Source organism: Coenobita brevimanus, chromosome 19 (genome assembly GCF_032717465.1).
Source record: "Coenobita brevimanus isolate Jiangsu-jjx chromosome 19, ASM3271746v2, whole genome shotgun sequence".
Lineage (NCBI taxonomy): Eukaryota > Metazoa > Arthropoda > Malacostraca > Decapoda > Coenobitidae > Coenobita > Coenobita brevimanus.
Window position 1 is genome coordinate 26,311,689 of NC_136972.1, and position 22,696 is coordinate 26,334,384.

At 42.0% G+C, this 22,696-nt stretch overlaps 2 protein-coding genes across 2 annotated transcripts in view; one reads left to right on the top strand and one right to left on the bottom strand.

Moving 5' to 3' along the window:
- Positions 1-22,696, top strand: part of LOC145391639 (uncharacterized) — a 113,006-nt gene that overhangs the window by 20,932 nt on the left and 69,378 nt on the right. The window lies entirely within an intron of this gene.
- LOC145391638 (BTB/POZ domain-containing protein 6-like) overlaps positions 1-22,696 on the bottom strand; it is a 43,737-nt gene that overhangs the window by 6,039 nt on the left and 15,002 nt on the right. The gene's annotated exons all lie outside the window — the stretch shown is intronic.

A 22,696-nucleotide genomic window follows, 5' to 3' on the forward strand; every position in this document is an offset into this window, starting at 1 on the left:
GAATAGAAGTTAATATGAATTTGGAAACACTTTAGCACTTCTTCGTGACTAGTATCTATCCGCGTATGGAAGCTTAGTACTTTCTTGTATGTTGTTGAAGATGTTTATTAAAAAGATATAAATAACGTAATAACAGTGACTTTTTTCCTTTGCCTCCCTGATTTTCGTGTCGTGGATCTGGGTTCGAATCAGGTTTTGGCAGACATTTAAATTGAGTTCTGGTAGTATGTCCCTTCATATGCTAGCATATGGAGAGGACAGAGACTGACTAAGAGAGTGTATGTGAGTGAGGTGGAGGGATGGGGGAGGATGAGGTAATGAGATGAGATGGGGAGGTGTATGAGAGAGGATTGAGTTCGAGAAAAGGCAGCCAAATGGCAAAGGGCAGGGTGACATGGAGGCGATTTGTTTGTGGCCACCCCGTACGGGATTAAGGCGTCTGGCGATAGATATAGATAGATATTTGCATCTTGATCACACACACACACACACACACACACACACACACACACACACACACACACACACACACAACTAAATAAAATCGTCAGGTACTAGCAGCGCGCACACACACACACACACACACACACACACACACACACACACAACTAAATAAAATCGTCAGGTACTAGCAGCGCACACACACACACACACACACACACACACACACACACACACACACACACACACACACACACACACACACACACACACAACTAAATAAAATCGTCAGGTACTAGCAGCGCACGCACACACACACACACACACACACACACACACACACACAGCATCTTCTCGAGTTACAAGGAATGGTGAGAGGACGCGAGTGTAGCAGCTTCAGTTCTTCACCTTCAGCTGGAAATCTTAAGTCGTGGCCAAGTGTCATGCAAAGTCTTACACAAGGGAGTCTATCGGGCTTTTTATCTATCGACGGGGCGTTTTATCTATCCACAGGGCTTAGTATCTATTTGCAAAGTCTTCTATCTATCTAAGGCTCTATTGTCTCTAGGTAATTTCTGTATCTATTGGGGTTTATATCTATTCACAAGGCTTGATATCTATCCACAATACTGTCAGTTTGCAAACCTGTCTATCTGTCCACTAGGCTTTTTATCTATCCACAAGACTATCTATCTGCAAAGCTGTCTATCTATCCTCAACTATTATCTGTCTATTTTTTTTATCTATTGACACGCACAATGACAATATAGATTTTTGGCAATTAAGTATTTTTCTTACAGGAATTATTAGTTTATTTTCATTTCGAAGACAGTCTAAGGTTAAGCAGTGATTTCTTTACTCTCTCTCTCTCTCTCTCTCTCTCTCTCTCTCTCTCTCTCTCTCTCTCTCTCTCTCTCTCTCTCTCTCTACGAACTGTCCTCGCTTTCACTCCACCAACTGTCCTCGCTTTCACTCTACCAGCTGTCCTCACGTTTACTCAACCAACTGTCCTCGCATGCACTCCACCAACTGTCCTCGCTTTCACTCTACCAGCTGTCCTCACGTTTACTCAACCAACTGTCCTCGCATGCACTCCACCAACTGTCCTCGCTTTCACCCTCCTAGCTGTCCTCGCATTCACTCTCCCACATGTCTTCGCATTCACTCTCCTAGCTGTCCTCGCATTCACTCTGTCAGCTGTCCTCGCTCTCACTCTACCAGCTGAGTGAATGACAGAGCTGTGTTTCTGTGTGATTTATTTATGATTAGCTTTTCAGTGCATTTTTCAACATCAGAAGGAGAGAGAGAGAGAGAGAGTGTTTGTATATATGTATGTATCCTAAGTATGTAAGTATCGGAGGCAAAAAACTCCTACTTATTCCCTTCGTCCTCATCCATCACTCTCCGCCCTGATGCATGCCATCAAAGAGAATTACCTTTTATCAGAGAAACATACCAAGCCTCTCTCAGCTTAGGAATATTAGTCAGCAGAGGAAAATGAGAGGAAGAAGAGGTGAAATATTGGGCCGACTTTCGTATCTATGGGCAGAGAGACATACCAAGCCTCTCAGCATAGGAATGTTAGCCAGCAGAGGAAAATGAGAAGCAGAAGAGGTGAAATATTAGGCAGAGAAACATACCAAGCCTCTCTCAGCTTAGGAATATTAGCCAGCAAAGGAAAATGAGAGGCAGAAGAGGTGAAATATTGGGTCAACTTTTGTGTGTGTGTGTGTGTGTGTGTGTGTGTGTGTGTGTAAAATTTTTGATTATTTTTCTGCCTTTACCCTATGAAGTAAATATTTTTCATGGTTTTCTGTTTTTTATGAGAGGGAGAGAGAGAGAGAGAGGTATGTTGCCCTGCATGTGCCCTGGGAATTCGGGGGGGGGGGAGAGCGTGAGGTGAGGGAAGGGATAAGTATTAAACTCCCCACCCCTCTTTTCTCCCCTCCCCTCCCCTCCCCATCCTTTCCCTCCCCTTTCTCCTCCCTTCCTTCCCTCCCCCATATCTCCATTTCTTTTTTTTTTTCTTTTTTCACAGGACAAGCTATAAATATCTTGTGGTCCTAGTGATGTTTAGTGGAAAATTAATAATAATAATAATAATAATACCCACTTATCTTTATGAGGGAAAATGTCAGTATGATGAGAGAGAGAGAGAATATGCTTGATGTTAGAAATAGTGATCAGTAGTTGTTGGTAGTTGTAGTAGTAATGTTGGTAGTTGTGTTAGTAATGTTGGTAGTTGTGGTAGAAATGTTGGTAATTGTACTAGTAATGTTGATAGTTGTAGTAATGTTGGTAGTTGTGGTAGTAATGTTGGTAGTTGTGGTAGTAATGTTGGAAGTTGTGGTATTGATGTTGGTAGTTGTAGTAATGCTGGTAGTTGTAGTAATGTTGGTAGTTGTGGTAGTAATGTTGGTAATTGTGGTAGTAATGTTGGTGATTGTACTAGTAATGTTGGTAGTTGTGGTAGTAATGTTGGTAGTTGTAGTAATGTTGGTAGTTGTGGTATAATATTGGTAGTTGTGGTAGTAATGTTGGTAGTTGTAGTAATGTTGGTAGTTGTGGTAGTAATATTGGTAGTTGTGGTAGTAATGTTGGTAGTTGTGGTAGTAATGTTGGTAATTGTACTAGTAATGTTGGTAGTTGTAATAATGTTGGTATTTTACAGATATTTTTTTGGCAAATGCTCAGACGAAGTTGCGTCCATGGTGCCACCTCTCCATGCCTTCCCTCGTGCTACACGTGCATCTGGTAGCGCTCATGACTGGAATGTCACTCAACCATATTGCAGAACTTCTGCCTATCAGAATTCTTTTATTCCCCGAACTGCATCTCTCTGGAACTCGCTTCGCCAGAGTTGTTTTCCTCCAAATTTCAACCCACAACTGTTCAAGTCTAACTGTTACAGATATTTTATGAACAGAGGACACCAGTAATCTGGTGTATGGATTATTTTTTTTACCCATTTGTTTTTCCTTCCTCCGTTCTGTTATTTATATATATATAAAAAAAAAGTTGTACTAGTAATGTTGGTAGTTGTGGTAGTAATGATGATAGTTGTAGTAATATTGGTAATTGTACTGGTAATGATGATAGTTGTAGTAATGTTGGTAGTTGTGGTAGTAATGTTGGTAGTTGTGGTAATGTTGGTAGTTGTGGTAGTAATGTTGGTAGTTGTGGTAGTAATGTTGGTAGTTGTGGTAGTAATGTTGGTAGTTGTAGTAATATTGGTAGTTGTGGTAGTAATGTTGGTAGTTGTGGTAGTAATGTTGGTAGTTGTGGTAGTAATGTTGGTAGTTGTAGTAGTAATGTTGGAAGTTGTGGTAGTAATGTTGGTAGTTGTAGTAATGCTGGTAGTTGTAGTAATGTTGGTAGTTGTGGTAGTAATGTTGGTAATTGTGGTAGTAATGTTGGTAATTGTACTAGTAATGTTGGTAGTTGTAGTAATGTTGGTAGTTGTGGTAGTAATGTGGTAGTTGTAGTAATGTTGGTAGTTGTGGTAGTAATGTTGGTAGTTGTAGTAATGTTGGTAGTTGTGGTAGTAATATTGGTAGTTGTGGTAGTAATGTTGGTAGTTGTGGTAGTAATGTTGGTAATTGTACTAGTAATGTTGGTAGTTGTAGTAATGTTGGTAGTTGTACTAGTAATGTTGGTAGTTGTGGTAGTAATAATGATAGTTGTAGTAATATTGGTAATTGTACTGGTAATGATGATAGTTGTAGTAATGTTGGTAGTTGTGGTAGTAATGTTGGTAGTTGTAGTAATGTTGGTAGTTGTGGTAGTGATGTTGGTAGTTGTAGTAATGTTGGTAGTTGTGGTAGTAATGTTGGTAGTTGTGGTAGTAATGTTGATAGTTGTGGTAGGTTGCGTGACTAAAAGGGTTTCATTGACATTTGAGAGATAAGAAGAGATTGGGAGACCATTCTGTGGAGTTAATGAGAGAGAGAGAGAGAGAGAGAGAGAGAGAGAGAGAGGGAGAGAGAAAGAGCAATTAACCTTAGTGAACTGCTGAGAGAGAGAGAGAGAGAGAGAGAGAGAGAGAGAGAGAGAAAGTGAGAGAGAGAGAGAGAGTAATGTCACTAAGGTTAATTACTATCGCCCACCAGTTCTGTCTGTCTGTCTCTCTCTCTCTCTCTCTCTCTCTCTCTCTCTCTCTCTCTCTCTCTCTCTCTCTCTCTCCTATCGGCCAAGGAATGATTAAGGTTAATTGTTCCCCCCCCTCTCTCTCTCTCTCTCTCTCTCTCTCTCTGTAAGTAATCTCTCTCTCTCTCTGTGTAAGTAGGATCATTAAGGTTGACTGTTCTCTCTCTCTCTCTCTCTCTCTCTCTCTCTCTCTAAGGCGGTAGTACCAAACTTCCCGGGATAGCCAATCAGAAAGCGAACTGAGGGGAAGCTTGTCTCTGATTGGCCAGTTGCTCCTGAGTGTTATTGCAGCTGAGGGGCCTTGAGTGAGAGAGAGAGAGAGAGAGAGGAGGTAGGGGAAGGTGGTACTTATCAAATTATTATTGATATACATAGAGACATACACACATATAGAGTTACATTCAGATACATACAGTTCCTGAGAGAGAGAGAGAGAGAGAGAGAGAGAGAGAGGTCACTGAATCATGAGTATTACCAGTTTTAGAGTTTATTTGTGTTAGCGTGCGTGTGTGTGTGTGTGTGTGAGAGAGAGAGAGAGAGAGAGAGAGAGAACTGGTCATTCATCCTCTCTTACTCTCTCAACCATAGGCAAACTCGATCCCTAAGTGGTATTAGTGAGTTCCCCCTCCTAATCTAACCCGTTTTCTGTACCCCCCTTTCTCTCTCTCTCTCTCTCTCTCTCTCTCTCTCTCTCTCTCTCTCTCTCTCAGTGGATGGTTAGTTAGTTAAGAATAATTTTGGCCAAGAAACAGAGTGAAATAGGGAAATAGTCTCTCTCATCTCTATTTTTCTCCCTTTATTTTCTCTTCCGTTTTCTTCTCTGATGGTCGTCCCCCTTCCTCCATCTCCCTCATTTTTTAGTCTCTCCCTCTCCCTCTCTCCCTGACAAGCTTCCCTCCCTCTCCTCCGTCCATTACCAGCTGTAACCTCCTGTCTCTCTCTCTCTCTCTCTCTCTCTCTCTCTCTCTCTCTCTCTCTCTCTCTCTCTCTCTCTCATAGGAGGCCTAATAAGAACACAAATGATGAAAAAGATAAAAAAGGTGAACTGCAAAATTGAACCTCTCTTCTCTACTACCTCTTTCCTTTTCCCTCTCTCCTCTGATGGTAGTCCCCACCTTCTCTCCCCTTCTAATCTCCCCTTCTCCCCCTCCCCAACCCCCTGTCTCCCCCGGTAACACCCCAACCGGTTTCTCCCCAACTTCCTCCCCCTCCCCTTATTCACGCCCCCCCTCACCTCGTCTGAACTGGGGTGCCAGGGTTATACAAGGGAGTCCTAATTATCTGTCTATCTACTTATCTATCTGTCTTCCTAATTAAATATCTATCTATCTATAATTAAATATCTTTCTAATTAAATATCTATCTCTAAATATCTATCTATCTGTCTAGTTAAATATCTATCTATCTATCTTATTACATATCTATCTGTCTAATTAGTTATCTATCTGTCTGTCTAATGACATCTATCTATCTGTCTTATTAGTTATCTATCTTTCTGTCTAATTAAATATCTATCTAATTACATATCTATCTATCTAATTAAATATAACTACTCTCTTTAATGATGTTTGTCTTAAAGTGAAGATAGTCCTATAGTGGCAGCTGTTGTTAGAGGTCGCGTCCTCGTTGTGAAGAGTCCCTATCATCATTATATTTACGTTTAACTGGTTGGGTGATGATGATGATGATGGTGGTGGTGGTGATGATGGTGATGATGATGATGATGGTGGTGGTGGTGGTGGTGATGATGATGATGATGATGATGGTGGTGATGGTTGTGGTGGTAATGGTGGTGATGAATAAAAATAGTCTTCATCATCGTTATCATCACCATCATCATCATCATCATCATCATCATCATCATCATCATCATCATCATCATATTACACAATCATTAAAATATTCAGCGAGAGAACGATGATTGACCAGTGTGTGTGTGTGTGTGTGTGTGTGTGTGTGTGTGTGTGTGTGTGTGTGTGTGTGTGAGAGAGAGAGAGAGAGAGAGAGAGGAAGTGTTGCTTTGGTGGGAATACTTAAGAACAAAGAGAGGCACTGTACTCTAACCTCTCTGTGCCTCACCCCGCCCTGCCTCACCCATTCTGCCTCACCCATCATTGCCTTATCCCTGCCTCACCCCTCCCTGCCTCACCCCACCTTGCCTTACCCTACACTGCCATACACCACACTCCCTACTCCTCTCTGTTGCATCCCTATCTTCCTCACCCCGCCCTGCCTCACCCATTCTGCCTTACCCTTCTTTGCCTTATCCCTGCCTCACCCCTCCCTGCCTCATCCCACCCTGCCTTACCCTACACTGCCATACACCACACTCCCTACTCATCTCTGCTGCATCCTTGTATCCTCACCCGTTCTGCCTCACCCATCTTTGCCTTATCCCTGCCTCACCCCACCCTGCCTTACCCTACAATGCCATACACCACACTCCCTCACTCCTCTCTGCTGCATTCCTGTCTGCCATACCCCACCTTGCCTCACCCTCCCTGCCTCACCCTCCCTGCTTCACCCCTCCCTGCCTCACCCCACCCTGCCTCACTCCTGCCTGTCACGTAGTTGTTAAGATATGCTTCTTGATCACGCCCTCTCAATTTCTTTACCGTTCTCCCTAATTATTCTCTCTCTCTCTCTCTCTCTCTCTCTCTCTCTCTCTCTCTCCTCTTTTTTCCCCATGTGTCATAACCACCATTTATAATCATCTAAAAAAAAAAAAAGAACTGCAATAGCTACTGGAGAGAGAGAGAGAGAGAGAGAGACAGACAGACAGACAGACAGACAGACAGAAGTTAAATCTCACACTCCTGGTGTTAAGAAATCCAGCCTTATATAAAATCGCCTTGAAGTCAGCCAGTTCAGTCTTAACGTTGTTCCAGGATTAACTTATTCTCTAATTCCCCCCTACAAGCTCTGCCTCTGCTAGTCACTGCTCTCAATCTCTGTAGTCCTTTGTTTTGTGGGACCTGAGAGAGAGAGAGAGAGAGAGAGAGAGAGAGAGAGAGCAGTTAACCTTAATGACACTACTTACACACACACACACACACACACACACAGAACCCTCACGTTATACACAGAAATCTTACATAGTTCCTAATTGTACAGTCGCAGGCATAAATTTCGTTTCACGTTTCAATCGAAGAATTATGAAACACGTATGAAGCTTTTTGGGAAGTTTGTTGGGCTCTGATTATCGCATTGTATGGTTTTGATTGTTTTGTGTGTGTGTGTGTGTGTGTGTGTGTGTGTGTGTGTGTGTGTGTGCGTGCGCGCGCGCGCGCGCGAGTGTATGTGCGCGCGTGTATGTGTATTTAATTGCATTTTTATAGGCTAGTAAAGTTTTTCAATATTTACCGTTTTTCAATATTTAGGGACCTAAAAGTAACATCGATGGTTGTGGGTTTTGTTCTAGGGGAAGGTTGGGTCTTGGATTAATTTAATTGATTACCTTAATATCCCTTCATGGAGTAGATCTTAATTAGTCTCCCCTTGTCCATGTAAGCAGTAAAATTAGGGACCTGGATGTCACGTCGATGGTTGTGGATTGTGTTCTAGGAGAAGATTTTGACTTGGATGAAATTGATAGTCTGATTGATCTTCGTGTGGTCGATAGGTGTAATCTCCTTTGACTAACCTGATCTCAAAATGGGCTCAGGTTTGATGTGCTGGCGGTGAGATAGATAGATAGATAGAGAAAGAGGGAGAGAGAGGATTAAAATCGTATAGGCCTTTGGTTCGAATCCCTTTATATCCAGGACGCTTAACCCTTTCAACAAGTAAGGTGTTTTTATCGATTTGCTGTGGTTACTTCCAGTCGATTCTGTTCAGTTTCGGAAGGACCTCTCATAGTGAAGGGGTCAGTGAAAGCTACATCAAACCCCCCCAGTTCCACAAGCCTTTCCTAAGCTGAATAAAATCGTCTTAAAATCGTCTGGAGATAGCGAGAATAGGATATCAAAGACCTTATCGTAGATAGAGATAGGAAAGAGCGAGAGATAAGCAGGAGTGAGAGATAGGCAGGAGTGAGAGATAGGCAGGAGAGATAAGCAGGAGTGAGAGAGAAGCAGCAGTAAGAGATAGGAAGGAGTGAGAGATAAGACGAGATGATAGGGGGATGAAATGGCTGGGGACACGGGGACATGGAGGCGATTTGTTTGTGGCCACCCCGTACAAGATTAAGGCGTCTGGCAATAGATAGATAGATAGATAGGGGGATGAGTAACTGATAACGTGGAAACTGTTATCTCTTGGGTGTTGGTCAGGTGAGATGTCAGGTGAATGTCAACTTCCTCATCTGATAACACTGATAAGAGATGTAGCGCTGGCATTGGTATTATTTTTTATTTTTTTGTTTTTTTATATGATTTTTGTGTTGATTTGACACGTGAAAGAAGAGATTTGTAAAGTGTGTGTGTGTGTGTGTGTGTGTGTGTGTGTGTGTGTGTGTGTGTGTGTGTGTGTGTGTGTGTGTGTGTGTAGATTGGATGCGTGAACGAAGAGATTGTTTTTAATTGTGTGTGTGTGTGTGTGTGTGTGTGTGTGTGTGTGTGTGTGTGTGTAGATTGGATGCGTGAACGAAGAGATTGTTTTTAATTGTGTGTGTGTGTGTGTGTGTGTGTGTGTGTGTGTGTGTGTGTGTGTGTGTGTGTGTGTGTGTGTGTGTGTTTCCTTACCCAGTTGTATTTTGACAGGACTGATAATAATAATAATAATAATAATAATAATAATAATAATAATAGTAATAATAATAATAATAGTAATAATAATAATAATATACACCGTTTTCTTCATAGTTATTCTGGGTGCAACTTTTATCCTTGAATAAATTGAATGTATTTTTAAGCACAGTTCTAATTGACTTGCTTTTCTTACATAAAGGAGTAAAAGATTCCTTATTTGTGAGGTATTTGTCTTGTCATTCACCCTGCCTGGACGAGAGAGAGAGAGAGAGAGAGAGAGAATCAATAATGATGAGTGATAGGTACAGTACATGACTAGGCAGAGAGAGAGAGAGAGAGAGAGAGAGAGAGAAAATCAATAAGTAATGATGAGTAATAGATACATGACCAGGCAGAGAGAGAGAGAGAGAGAGAGAGAGAGAGAGAGAGAGAGAGAGAGAGAAATCAATAAGTAATGATGAGTAATAGATACATGACCAGGCGGAGAGAGAGAGAGAGAGAGGGAGGGAGGAGGCTGCATGAAGAAGTCGAATTGGCATCTAGATAGGTAGATAGATAGATAGTAGGCAAAGAGAGAGAGAGTGAGGTTTGCACAATTTTTCTCAATCTATCTATATATCTCTCTAAAATATTTCTTATCTCTTTCTATCTGTGCCAGTCTGCCAGTCAAGTCTCTCTCTCTCTCTCTCTCTCTCTCTCTCTCTCTAAGAAATCGACTGGGTACTTGACAGTGTTTCAATTCTAGTTCCCACTCGACAGAACGTAAACCTTATCTCAGAGAGGGTGATTGCGGGGAAGATAAAGTGTGTGTGTGTGTGTGTGTGTGTGTGTGTGTTACGGATGTTTAGATGGACATGTGAGTTTTAGTTTAGTGTGTGTGTGTGTGTGTGTGTGTGTGTGTGTGTGTGTGTGTGTGTGTGTGTGTGTGTGTGTGTGTGTGGACATTTAGATGGACATGTGAGTTTTGGTTGACTGTGTGTGTGTGTGTGTGTGTGTGTGTGTGTGTGTGTGTGTGTGTGTGTGTGTGTGTGTGTGTGCGTGTGTCCTAGCCAAGCCTGTTTATTTTAACCTGACATTGATCCCCAACTCCTTTTAACTAAATTGATAACCAGGTGTAGTCACATTGAAGGGAAAATTTGACTAGTAACCAAGGAGATCCATTTTTACACTACGCTCTTCGAATTTCACGCAGCCTTGACTCTCTATTTAATCAGATGAAGGATTGATTTGCCTATACTCCTTTTACTCTAAGTTGGCTTAAAATTCCCATCCTTCCGTCTTGAATGCTGGGTTGTAAGAAGAGGTTAGCACTGGAATATGGTGCTAGTCACGAAGAAGTGCTGTGGAAAGTAGGCAGTGTGGTAGCATTGTCGCTCTGCCGCAGCTACGTGAAATAAGCTACAAAAGGACGAATATCTGGGCCAAGTTAAGGTGAAAGAACTGTAGCCTCATAATTAAGGTTTATTTAATATCATGCAACCAGGCTTTATTATTATTATTATTATTATTATTATTATTATTTATTTATTTAATTAGTATTTAGTTCTGAGTTAGTGATTAATTGTGACCCAGTTCCGTTAGATGAAAGCAAGCTGACAAAACCATACGAATCTTTTATAATAAGAGGACGTAGAGGATTTGCGGCTCTCTCTCTCTCTCTCTCTCTCTCTCTCTCTCTCTCTCTCTCTCTCTCTCTCTCTCTCTCTCTCTCTCTCTCTCTCTCTCTCTCTCTCTCTCTCCGTGTAACCCCGTATCGTCCCTCGCAATTAACTAACGTCGCCCCTTCAATCTGGCCAAGAGTTCCTAAGTGTCTGGCTTCTCGTAAACAGGCTCGTATTCTCCCTAGCACCTCTTCCTTAGCGATTTATTTTGTATATGGATGGTTCATATCCCTTTGTATGCTATGCAGAGTATGACGATTTTGGAAGGATATATTTAACGTAGAAGAGGACAGTAAGGTGTAATAAACAAAATAAACTCGATGAAAGGTTGATATGATCTTGAGGTGGATCCGGAATCTTATATTTTTTCGGCGCCGGTGGAGGTAAGCACTCTCTCTGATTGCGGAACAGGGCAGACGAAACCCGTAGAATTAATTAACTATGTGAGACCGTAATAGTGTTCGCCTGGTCGGAAAGAGGAATAGCAGTGGTAAATGTGAATTTCTGTTGGCGTTGGCGGAGGTATGCTGTTAGTGAGTGTTTTGAAGTTTATATCGTTGTATTATCGACATAGTGTACAGCAGTGACACGCAAGAGGATACTGTAACATAATGAGGACAGCTGCGACTCTCCATCCTTTCCATAGCACTTCTTTCTGACTAGCTTCTTATTCTGGTGCTAATCTCTTGTTATCGCCCAGGACTGAATACAGAGAGACGCTTTTACGCCAAGTTATGATAAACAGAGTATAGCTGTGTGGAAGAAGATGGGGAGGGAGGGTAATTTGAGGGTCACATAACAGCCTTTCTTTGGTTTAACCGCTAACAACGAAGAAGTGGTGGCAGGAGGGACGAAAGGATGACTGGACAGAGGGAAGGAGGAAAGGAGAGAAAGAAGAAATGGAAGAAAAAGTGAGGAGGAGACAAGAGAGAGAAAGGAGGGGGGAGGAAGAGGGGGAGGTAGGTAGGAAAGGGAGAAGGAATGGAAGAATGGAGGGAAGAAAAGAAAGGAAGAAGGAAAGGAGAGAGGAAGGAAAACTGTGGAAGAGTGAAGTGAGGATGAAAACGGGAGAGATGAAGGGATTGAGGAAAGAAAGGGAAGTTAGAAGGGGGAGAAGAAAAAGGAAGAAAGATGGAACTGATGTAGAAAATGGAAAAAAAAGGAAGTAGAGAGAGAGGGGGAAGAAAAGGAAGAGGGGAGAAAGAATCGAAAAAAAAAGAGTGAGGGAAGGAAGAAAAGACGAAGCAAAGGTACAAGAGAAAAACAGGAAGAAACAAGTGATAAAAGGGAAGGAGTGAGACAGGGATAAAGGAAGAAACAAAGGATGAAAGACACAGCACAATCAAGCTATACCCCCAACATTGCAACTTAGCAGCTTCTCGATTATCCCTGCTCAGCACAACAGTGGATTCCGCGTCAAAACACTATCGCAGGCGTGAGAGCATTAACCATCTCAAGGTCGGGACAACTCGCGTTATTTTTCAGCCATTACCCCTCGATTTTATTGATATTTTTACCTTTTTGAGAGTCCCTATTTTTGGATCTTGCCTGAAATACATATAATTGCTGGAGAGTACTTTATATGAATCCAAATTTTTCTCCCCTCAAATGTATTGTGATAGAGGGACGCCTTCACGTGGTGGCACTGATATAACTGGGTGACTACACTACCCGGTTATACAAACGTCCCTCAGTTCCCTCGCTATACCCTAAGAGAATGGTGAACTGTACGAGGAAGACAGCTTCAGCCTGCAGTCCACTGGGTAGACGGATGAAACTGGGGCAACAACTACAACAACCTCTTCTGTTATAGTAAATAGGATCAAACCAACGACCTACAGTTCAGTTGTGCTTACCGTAACAGGCAGCCCATCGTGTACTTGATTTCCTGGATGCGACTTCTCTTCACCGTCCCCTTCAGGAGTACGCCGCCCCCCCACAACCCCCCGTAACGTCAGGGGCACCACCACTACCTAGGGCCCCTCTTGGTGCCCTCAGGTGACATTTTCAGGCAGGTGGGGTCAACGTGGGTGCCGGGGATTTGAGTGGCCATGTTGGGAGGAGTTGGCGAAGTGGAAAGAAGGAAAGGAGAAGGAGAGGAAGACCGCAGATGTGTGAGCCAGGACAGTGAGAATAAGTGGCAAAGAAGAGAGTGTTAGAGAAGAGAAGGCTGTGGATATTTGCCGAAAAAGTGACGGGAATATGCCAAAAAAAGTGTTAGGAAAGTGAATGCCGAATAATATCAGATCAAGTGACAGCTAAGGAGGTGATAAAGTATACTGTATAAGAAGTTTACAAAAATGAGTCCTAGTTATATAAAAGAAATGGAGCCAGAGAGGTGAGCCAAAGAATTAAGAGGGCTAAAGAACCGAGAGCAAAGAAAGGAGTTAAAGAAGTAAAGGGGCCATCTCCCGTTTGACACTGTGGCATGACACACACGACACTACCCCAAGGCACTGTCAATAACTCTGGGGTTTGTATATATATGTGTGTCTGTGGTGGCACTTTCTGGCACTAAGACACACGTATGACACTACCCCAAATCAGTTCTTTGGGGGATTGTATGTGTGTGTCTGGTGTTTGTATATGTATGTATGTGTTTGGGGTTTGTATGTATGTGTGTTTGTCATGGCACCTCCTGGCACTATGACACAAACACATATGACACTGTCCCATAAAAGTTCCTCTCTGTATGTGTATGTGTGTTTGTTTTGGCACCCTTCTCGACCTTGGCACCTTCACAAACAAGGCCCTCTGGGGTTTGTATGTGCGTGTGTGTTTACAGTGGCACCCTTCTTGACTCTGGCACCTCCACACCACAACTACCAGCGCCTAAGGAGAGGGTCACGGTCTTAAAGGCTCCTTGTCGAGAGAACCCTGGTAGCTAATACCCTCTGTTCCGCTCTCTTTGATGTCACAGAACCGGTTTGGCGCCCTCCTTCGACGCGGTTTGGTGCTCTCACGTAGTCGGCGCGGGCAAACAGTGGAGGATTTGTGTAGTTTTTCGTTATCGGGATCGGAATCATCATCATCATCATCATCATCATCATCATCATCATCATCATCATCATCATCATTAATCATCATCATCATCTTTTCTTACTCCTGCTCCTCCATATAATCATCATCATCATCATCATTATTGTCATTATCATCATCATCATCATCAACTCTTGTTACTCTTCCTCCATACAGTATAGTCATCATCATCATTATTGTCATCATCATCATCATCTCTTCTTACTCTTCCTCCTCCATATAATCATCATCATCATCTTCCACCTTATTATCATCATCATCATCATCTTCCACCTTATTATCATCATCATCATCATCTTCTTCGACCTTCTGTTCCCCCTCCTCCTCTTCCAAATCATCATCATCATCATCATCATCAGCTTCGACCTTCTCTTCCTCCTCCTCCTGCTCCTGCTCCTGCTCCTGCTTCTGCTCCTCCTCCTCCTTCTCCTCCTCCTCATCATCATCATCATCATCATCATCATCATCATCATCATCCACCTTCTCTTCCTTCTACTCCTCCTCCTTATCATCATCATCATCATCATCATCATCATCATCACCACCACCACCCTGGCATTTTTCCCCCCTTAGGATGTGATGAATAATAGGGACTTCCATTTGAGAGAGAGAGAGAGAGAGAGAGAGAGAGAGAGAGAGAGAGAGAGAGAGAGGGAATTATCTTTTTGAGTCACGTGCCTTCCTTTAAGTATTAGCTGTATAACCTGTTCTAAGATGGGCCCCTTCGTTGCTAGGCAGAGTAACTTAGGAGGGTGAATTATGTGTACTCTTTCATGTTTATTATTATTATTATTATTATTATTATTATTATTATTGTTGTTGTTGTTATTATTGTTATTATTATTATTGTTTTTATTATCACCATCATTATCGCTGTTATTAGTGTTATTATTATTGTTATTATTATTATTATTATTATTATTATTATTATTATTATTATCACCATCATAGGGAGCGATATACGAGTGTAGTGGTAAGCCTTTTAAAACAGTGACACCATGTACATTAATTCCTTTTACTGTGAGATAATTGCTTTCACTACTTTGACCCTACAGTGAAAGGGTGACCAGTCGCCCTTCCCTGAGTAGCATTATGTGAGCAGTATACCCCTCAGGACTGTAAAATTATATGCCGTAAGGATGAATATTGTACAGGAAAGCACGTGACTTTCTCAAATTCACCCTCTCCTCTCCCCTTCCCCCTTGCATCTCCCCTCTTCCCCTCCCCTCTTGCTGCTCTCCCCTCCTCCTCCCCCTTCTCTCCACTCCCTTCCCACCTTTTCCTCTCCTCCCCTTCCCCCCTTTCTTCTCCCCTCCCCTCCATTCTTCGTCTCCCCTCCTCCCTTCCCTCTCCTCCCCTTGACTTCTTCCCCCCCTCCTCTCCCCACCTTTCTCCTACTATTCTTTGTTCCCTTCCCGTCTCCTTCCCCCTGCCTCACCTCTCCTTCTTTCCCATCCTGTCCTCCCACTCTTCATCCTCTCCACCTCTATCTTCCCCGCAAATAAATCGCTTAGGGAAAGGTGTTAGGGAGCTTCCTTAATGCACGAGAATACGGGCCCAAGTGTGTTGTGGTGTTGGGGATGCATTACAGTGTTGACATAGTGTATTGTGAGTGTATTTTGCGAGTGTATTGCGAGTGTACTGTAAGTGTATTGTGAGTGTATTTTGCGAGTGTATTGCGAGTGTATTGCGAGTGTACTGTGAGTGTATTGCGAGTGTATTGTGAGTGTATTGTGAGTGTACTGTAAGTGTATTGTGAGTGTATTTTGCGAGTGTATTGTGAGTGTATTGTGAGTGTATTGCGAGTGTATTGTGAGTGTATTGCGAGTGTATTGTGAGTGTATTGTGAGTGTATTGTGAGTGTATTGCGAGTGTATTGTGAGTGTATTGCGAGTGTATTACGAGTGTATTGTGAATGTATTTCGAGTGTATTGCGAGTGTATTGTGCGTGTATTGTGAATGTATTGTGAGTGTATTGCGAGTGTATTGTGCGTGTATTGTGAATGTATTGCGAGTGTATTGTGCGTGTATTGTGAGTGTATTGCGAGTGTATTGTGCGTGTATTGTGAATGTATTGTGCGTGTATTGTGAATGTATTGTGCGTGTATTGTGAATGTATTGTGCGTGTATTGTGAATGTATTGTGCGTGTATTGTGAATGTATTGTGCGTGTATTGTGAATGTATTGTGCGTGTATTGTGAATGTATTGTGCGTGTATTGTGAGTGTATTCGTACTGGCACTAAGTTCTGTTGGTGATGATTATTGTTATACCGTTTATACTCTAACTTGGCCTAGATTTCCGTCCTTTTGCAGCTTATTTCACGTAGCACAGTGCTGAAAAAAGACAATACTAGCACTATACATCCCCTTCATAGCACTTCTTCATGACTAGCATCATATTCTGGTGTTAATCTCATTTACAACTCAGCATTCAAGGTGGAGGGGTGGCAATTTTAGGCCAAGTTGGGGTAGAAAGAGTATAGTAGTAAATTTAGCTGATGGTTGGGCAGTAAGTTCGTTTCTAAGATGCATTCATTTTCCCCTGAGTGTTGGCAATGAAAAAGGGAAATGTATAAAGGAAGTGACTAATGGAGAGAAGTGAATGAAGTGAATGGAGGGATTGCTAGTGCGTGCTTGTGCAATGAATGAGGGAGTGGGGGGTGTGGTGTATCAAGTATTTCTCTCTCTCTCTCTCTCTCTCTCTCTCTCTCTCTCTCTCTCTCTCTCTCTCTCTCTCTCTCTCTCTCTCTTTTACTTAAGAATCACATAACACGAGAGATTCTGGATTTCTGTCGTTACACTTTGAAAGACCGCACACACACACACACACACACACACACACACACACACACACACACACACACACACACACACACACACACACACACACACACACACATTAAATATTGATAAAGTAAATGAGATGAGGTGACTGACTTTTGATATGTGTGTGTGTGTGTGTGTGTGTGTGTGTGTGTGTGTGTGTGTGACAGACTGACAGGCATACAGAAGTGGAGTATCACTGAATAACCCTTTCGTTTGAGGTAAGCGACGTTTGATAAGACACTGATAAGAGGCGTGGGTGTTATAAGTGATAGGAGAGATAGAACTGAGTGACGGCTTGAGTGACAGGATAGCGCTGAGAGAGAGAGAGAGAGAGAGAGAGAGAGAGAGAGGGAGAGAGAGAGAATGATATGTGAGTCATAATGAATCACTAATTAAGGTAACAAACATGAAAGAGAGAGAGAGAGAGAGAGAGAGAGGGTGACAGCTAGGTGACGGATAGCCGGTAAAAGCACTTACGATTAGACAGCCACGTACTTCTAGCTGTCTGTCTAATAACCCATTCAGTACGAGGACCAGGAACGTAAATCCATCGCCAGAAATACGAAAAACTCACCTGGCAGTATATGTTGTGGAAACGGCTCAATCTGCTGGTGTGGGCGTGGGTGTGGCAGTGGGGGTAGGAAGTGATGAAATGATCCTGGGTATTGATTACACTGAGCCGTCCCCGCAACACACGAGAAATTACCCGGGGGGGGGGGTTCTCGGCTTAATAAAAATCATCTGTTCCCCCTCTTGTTTTCCTTTTTTTTTTTTTTTTACAAAGATCCCTATTATGATTCAACTCAGTCAATTTACATCTAAGTCGGATCAGACATTCATATATTTTATTTACATTCATACATACACATACACATACATACATACAAGTATACATTCCTACGTCCACATATACATACACAAGTACATACATACATATATATACATACATACAGATAGAAAGACAGAGACATTCATTATATTTTGTTGACCTACCGACCTACCGACCTACCTACCTACCTACCTACATACCTACCTACCTACCTACCTACATACATACATACATACATATATCCCAGTAGTGAAAAAAGGGTTAAGAATCTCTCTCTCTCTCTCTCTCTCTCTCTCTCTCTCTCTCTTTCTTTCACCCACCGCCTCCATAGAATCTTACGGGTACAGCGTTGTGCAAAAGTTCTCTGGCACATCATTACCGGGTGTGGCAAAAGCCGTTACACGAATTACTCCTTTCTGATAGCCATACAGGGACAGCAAAAAGTTAGAGAAGGAAGGCTACTTTTTGTTCTCTGTGGAGGAATGAAAAATATCGATAGTAAGACTTAATGCTGGGAAAGAATCATCGTCAAACTTTTGCACACTCTTGTACTCTCATAATGTGTGTGTGTGTGTGTGTGTGTGTGTGTGTGTGTGTGTGTGTGTGTGTGTGTGTTTGAGAGACAGGCACACAGACAAACATCAGTAACCCTTATCGCAAAACACCAGGACAAGAAGGAGGCATTTATTCAGCATCCCTTATCATTTTTATATCAGCGACTTATCCAACCTCTCTCACTCAATGGCTGACTTCACGTAACATCCAAATTTGTTTATCTCGCGTCAAAGGATCGCGAGAGAGACTTTGAGATTACTTGAGAATGATGATAAGGTGATGAGGAGTGACATTATGCTCTGATAAGGGAGATAAGTGCTCTCTCTCTCTCTCTCTCTCTCTCTCTCTCTCTCTCTCTCTCTCTCTCTCACACACACACACACACACACACACACACACACACAATTACTCTCTCTCTCTCTCTCTCTCTCTCTCTCTCTCTCTCTCTCTCTCTCTCTCTCTCTCTCTCTCTCATAACCAGTAATTAACCACACGTGCCAATAAAAAGGACAGACAGATCACCATCCACTCATATAATTAAGCAATACGACTTGATTCACGCTTCAGACGATTTTTATTTAATTCCTGCAGACGATTTATATATGTATTATAAGAAGGTCCAAAAATAGCGCTGTACTGGAAATTTACTTGGTGATGTGTGATGGGATAGGGGTTGATGATGATGATGATGATGATGGTGGTGATGATGATGATGTTGATGATGATGGTGGTGATGATGATGATGATGATGATGATTATGATGGTGGTGGTGGTGGTGATGATGGTGGTGGTGGTGATGATGACGATGATGATGATGATGATGATAGTGGTGGTGGTGGTGGTGGTGATGATGATGATGATAAAATTTTTTGAGCTTTATGGGTATATTGAGGAAAAATCTAGTATGAAGGCAATTTTTATAACATCTGAGAGAGAGAGAGAGAGAGAGAGAGAGAGAGAGAGAGAGAGAGAGAGAGAGAGTGGTGTTCCTCCAGCAGGGAAACTTAAGTCATATGGGGGAAGAATTTATAAACCAAATTTCGACTGCAGTGTCCTCGCTCGTTTCGCTCGCCCCAGCCCACCTCATCAGCTATGCCAGACACAAACCATTACTTATGATACGCCGCCTGCAAATTTGACCTGTGTTGGCCTTATGTATATTCACTTAATTAGCTTTAATGAGGGGATTTCCAAGTGACTGGCGTGATTCTAGATGGTTAGATTTCCCTTGTGTGTGTGTGTGTGTGTGTGTGTGTGTGTGTGTGTGTGTGTCTGTGTGTGTGTGTGTACCTTTTGTAGATGTTAAAATGCTGTCTCTCGCTCCCCCCACTCTCTATGTATGTCTCTATCCATCCATCCATTCATCTATCTATACATGCATCTATCTATCTGGCCATCTGTCTCTCTATGTATCCCTGTCTCTGTCTGTCTATCGAATTGCGAAAATGGTTGAAAGAGATAATATCTAAAGAACCATCTATGGTCAGAGGAACGCACCAAGCCTCTCTCAGCTCAGCAATAGTAGCCAGCAGAGAAAAGTGACAAGTAGAAGAGGTGAAATATTAGGCGGAGAAACATACCAAGCCTTTCTCAGCTTAGCAGTGTTAGCCAGCAGAGGAAAGTGACAAGTACAAGAGGTGAAATATGAGGCAGAGACACATACCACTCCTCATTCAACTTAGCAGAATTAGCCAGCAGAGGAAAGTGACAAGTACAAAAGGTGAAATATTAGGCAGAGAAACATAACAAATCTTTCTCAGCTTAGCAATATTAGCCAGCAGAGGAATGTGACGAGTAGAAGAGGTGAAATATTAGGCAGAGAAACATACCAAGCCTCTCTCAGCTTAGTAATATTAGCCAGCAGACGAAAGTGACAAGCAGAAGAGGTGAAATATTAGGCAGAGAAACATACGACGCCTCTCTCAGCTTAGCAGTATTAGCCATCAGAGGAAAATGACAAGTAGAAGAGATGAAATATTAGGCGACCTTGATTCCTTTGGTGTATGTGAAGGTATGAGGAGGGGAGAAGGAAGAAAAATAAGAAAAACAGATGAAGAATGGAAATGCTAAAGGAATACAATAGGAGATATACGAAGTGAATGCATGAATAACCGAGATGTGGAAATAGAGAATGAATAAGAATTGATGAAGAACTGTAAGTAATGAGAAAAATAAAAAGATTAACGAAGAATGAGGTGAATGAAAGAGGTGAATAAGTGGATGTAGGAAATGAATGAATGAATAAGAGATTTGGAAATTGAGGAAGCGGAAGAATTGACGAAGGACTGCAATTGATGAAGGTGAAATTGATAAGGATTGCATATTGCATTTTAAGTGGCAGAGATTTCGCAACGTCTGCCCTTTAGCGACTCATTTTGCCTATATATTTTTTTCGTGGTATGGGTTACTGAGATAAACCTTGTCCATACTAGAATTAAATAAGGAAAATTAAAGGGAATATCAGGATGTAATAGGTAAAATAAATCGCTATAGAATGAGTGTTACGGAGCCCACTTTATCGCGTAGTGTACGTTCGGAGTAAAAGAGAAAAATATTACTATGTGGCAACTTACATGGCGCCGTAGGAGGAAATAGTTGGCGAGACAGACAGACAGACAGACAGAGAGGGAGAGACAGACAGACAGACAGACAGACAGAAGGAGAGAGAGAGAGAGAGAGAGAGAGAGAGAACAAGAAGGAACAGAGACAGTGTGCGTGTTTGTTTGAATGCTTGCTTATGTGTATGGAGAGAGAGAGAGAGAGAACAAAGAAGAGCAAGAATGAACAGAGGGAGAGTGTGTGTGTGTGTGTGTGTGTGTATTTGCCTGCTTATGTGAATGGAGAGAGAGAGAGAGAGAGAGAGAGAGAACCGATGCAACCGACACCGTATAGGGAATGGGCACACTAAATCGCTGAGGAAAAGGTTTTACGTAATCTCCCAAACCAATGAATAAACAACCCGTGTGTCTTTGTCCTCTCTCTCTCTCTCTCTCTCTCTCTCTCTCTCTGCATGGCCGGAACTCTCCACTAAGGGAGGGTGATTGCCTTACTTAATCCTTCCCCATGCTGGACAGGTACGAATGGACAAGGAGTGTGTGTAGTGAGAACGGTGTAACAGTAGGTGTATTGGGTGTATCTGTGTATCATTTTCTGTTGGTGTAGTGTTGGATTTATCTGTGTAACTTTTTCTGTATATGTTATTAATATGAAACAGGAAGGTGCAAAAATTAATTCCCACACGTAAAGGCATTAAGACACATACCGTACTTAAATGCCTGCCATGGGTGGGAGTTGAACCCAGGACCACCGCTCATCCCAATATATAGGAAAATGTTTAAAAGAAACTAGCGACATTTTTGCATTCAGTCTCTCTGCTGTTTTATGTAATGGTGTACACGAAGCAGTAATAATAATGATAACAATAATAATAATAATAATAATAGTAATAATAATGGTAATAATAATAATAATGATAATAATAATAATAATGGTGGTGGTGGTGAGTGTGACGATATGATGATGATAATAATAATAATAATGAAAATAATAATAATAATAATAATAATATCAATACTAATAATAACAGTGCTAATAAAACAGAACTAGCAATCAAACTTAGCGTAATAAGCGAGAGTTGTGGTGATAGTAGCAGCCGCGTTGGTGGTGATAGTGACTGACATGCACTGAGCACTTAAGCGATTTGCACCAGTCTCACTCCCTCCACCTCACGTGCCCTCAACCTGACACCACCGGACGCTCCTGGCCTCTCCTTACACCGCCAGTTTATCCTCTAACACCTCTTCCCTAGCGATTTATTTTTGGATATGCGTGGGTAATATCAGGATGTATTTATTCTAAGTATAGTTGTACCTGAATAATTTAAGTGACACAAGAGGAGAGTAGGGTGTAATAAGCAAAATAAATCGCTTAGAGAAAGGTGTATGTGTATGGAATTTACATCTTTTTCTTATCCACGGTTTAAAAAAGAAAAAAAGTGAAATAGAGAACATATAGGATTGAATCTGACTTTTTTTTTTTTGGGGGGGGGAGGGGACAGGTTTGCGGGATCTTGCCTTTGCTTCCTTCTACCTTGCATAGAAATAAGTAGATAAATAGATAGATAAACAGAGCCAAATATAACCGTGTAGGAAGGTGTGCTAGGGAGCCTTCTAATACCACGAGGAGGCAGGGGAGGCTTCTAACACCACGAGGCTAAGTCGACCTTGTGCATAACTAACCAGAACCGCATCTCTACGTCATACGGGTTAACAGGCAATTTCTGCATTTTCTTGTACACCTTGCTTGACCCGGGACAGTTTTTATCCTTTTCAGCCATATTCGTATTTTCAGTCTTAGCTTTTTTTCAAGGCATTCATATTTCATTCATTTTTCACCCTTATTCATGTTCCAGTCTCTTTTTTCAGTCTGTCTTTTCACCTTCAAGTCTACTTCTTCCTTCTTACCTCCAGTCTTCCAAGTGCAGTTTGTTTAGGTATCATCTTGAATTTAT